The sequence below is a fragment of the Austrofundulus limnaeus genome, unplaced genomic scaffold (assembly GCF_001266775.1).
Source record: "Austrofundulus limnaeus strain Quisiro unplaced genomic scaffold, Austrofundulus_limnaeus-1.0 Scaffold93, whole genome shotgun sequence".
Lineage (NCBI taxonomy): Eukaryota > Metazoa > Chordata > Actinopteri > Cyprinodontiformes > Rivulidae > Austrofundulus > Austrofundulus limnaeus.
In genome coordinates, this window is record NW_013952495.1 from 484,672 (window position 1) to 487,396 (window position 2,725).

Sequence of the window (2,725 nt, forward strand, 5' to 3'; positions counted from 1 at the left end):
ACTGTGATACCTGTCTAATTCCAGGATATTTAGAGACTGTGATACCTGTCTAATTCCAGGATATATGTATGGGGGTGGGGGATGTACGGTGCGCAGCGCTGTGTCTTCTGAATAAATGAAAATGATTTAACACAGTTGTTTATACTTTTAGCAGCTCTTTTTATCCCACAGCTGACCTGCTAAAAATGACAGATTTTCTTGTCTGGATCTCTGACAGACATGGTGTTTTTGGGGTGATTATGCTAATCTCCTCTTGCGTGCACGAGCAGCTGGATACGAACAGGTGTAATTCACGCAGCTCATTTACGCACTTTTCCTGAAGATAGAAGAGTTTGTTGAATCTGACGAAGCATGTTCGTACGAACCCTTTGTACGAACAAAAGTAAGAGAAATTTAGGAGAAGAATACAAACATGTTCTTGCATGAGGCCCAATGATCCTGCATTTTTAGCATCACTCTTCAAATCATTCCACAGTCTTATTCCCTGTATTAAAGTACACCGTTCCCTCAAACTAGTTCTGAATCTGAGTTTTACAAATATATCTGTCCCTTTAAGGTTATAACAACTTTTTCTCTTAACAAAATCCACCTGGATATTTAAAGGTAATGTGTTTCTGTGGGCCCTATACATAACCAGTGGAATGCTATAATCAACCAAATCAAAGAATTTCAATATTTTCAGTTTACAAAATAATGAATTTGATGGGTTTGATGGGATTCTCTGATTCTGTGCCTTTCTTCTCTCCTTCAGTTTCCTCTGCACTGTCTTCTTTTTCTCTCTCTGACTCTGAAATCTTCTCTTCTTTAACACTTATGCTGATGTCACTTTTCTCATCTTCTTCACCTGTTGCACTTGCAGTGGGCTCCTTTACCTGTGACCCTCTATCTTCCTTTCTCAACTCTGTCTCTTCTTCCTTCTCATCCCTTGCTTTTTTGCAAAAAAATAACTCTCAATATTTCTACTTTTAAATTTCTTTTTAATTTTGGTCTGCAACGTGCAAACATCAAGATTTTAAAAAAATTAGCCCATTATTATCATAGCTTATCATATTATCATAGCAGCTTATTTACCTCCTTGATCTGACAAAACAAATGTAATGTGGTTTGTTTGTGACTCTTTATTGATCAAATGAAGGCATCAGTGAAACTGCAGCCCCTAAAAATCAAACCTGAATCCTTATATTTATATCAAAGCCTACTGTGGGAATAAACTAACACTGTCATTACACCATGAACATTGGACAGTTTAGCAGACATTTCATTTATTGCAAACTTTACTGTTGTGTGTTAAAACATAATCTAGAGACACTTTAACTGCAGAAAGTTGGAAGCTCAGTGACTCCACTCTGCAGCAGACTGCCTACATGGAAGAATTATTCTGACTTAATCCAAGAGCATATATTTTCAATTTGAGAACAGGATAATATGTCTTTGTCCTCAAAACTGTCTTTTTTCTCAAAACTTAAAATGCTTGCACTCGAAACCTCAGCTCTCTTCTAAATATGCTCTGTKTAATGTTTTCGGGTTTGCAGGGATCAAGGATGTTCAGCCATTCTGCCTCGTGCTTTCATTTCTTTATTCTTTTCACAACTCTGCCGCCTGCGGGCGGGAACGTACAGCATATATTTTTTTACCTTACGTTACATACGTCACCACGCATATCTGCGTGGTTGGATGTTACACTCTGTTCTCTCTCAAACCTTTCCTTTCTCGCCCAGAATTTCTCCTCACACTCAAACTTTCTCCCCGCACAAATCCAAACTGCGCTCATAAACCTCACTTTTCTGCTTGTTCATGTTTTTCTGTGCTTTCACGGATCAGGGAGTATTGTCTCCTAGCAACTGTTACTGCCAATAGAATGAAAGCATAAAAGTGGGCGGAGACAGGGGTGGGTTTGTTTCCTTCCAGTGGACGCCTGCAGTCTGTGTGGATTGCCTCTGCTCTCCCTGAAACCTGGTTCATGAACATTTTTGTTTAAACTCCAAAGTCCGTGAATCATTCGTTCCTTCTGTTTTCAATTGTCAATCAAAAATCAAATGATGAAAAAGTGTCTGGTTATTTTGTTTTTTGTTTTATTTGTTAACACCAAAAAGAAGAAATCCCTGCTTTTTTAAAATATATTTCATCTTTATCCTCTGATCAAAAACACAAACCAATATTGGGCACTAGGACATTATTTGATTTTAATATTTTATTTGTCCGCTTTACGTGACCCTGAAGTTTGATAAGGAGTGTTGGCAAACAACCAATGTTAGCTCGTCCACACAGTTGGTGGAAGAAACAATAGCTTGTCACCTGCTACTATTACAAATAAATAGTTCTAGATATCAATGCCTGCCACGATCCAAGGACCATATAAGCTAGAGCTAGGCGGTATGACCCAAATTTTATATCACGGTATTTTCAACAGTTACACTGGCTTCACGGTATTTGACGGTATTTTTTACCCTCACAGCTCAGCTGATAATAAAATGTACAAACTTTGCTTATTGACTTTTTTCTTTTACTGTGACTGCTGGATATGGGCACCAGTGACCCACGCAACCCTGAAAAGGAAGAAGCGTGTACAGAAAATGGATGGATGGATGTACCTCAGTATCACTGTTTTGTCTTTTCTTCTTTGCCTGGTTTGTAGACAGTAATCATGCATTTAGGTCAGATCGTGAAGGGTTAAGAAAAAATCATCATCTGGTCTATCGTTACATGTTAATAAAACTTAAAAGGA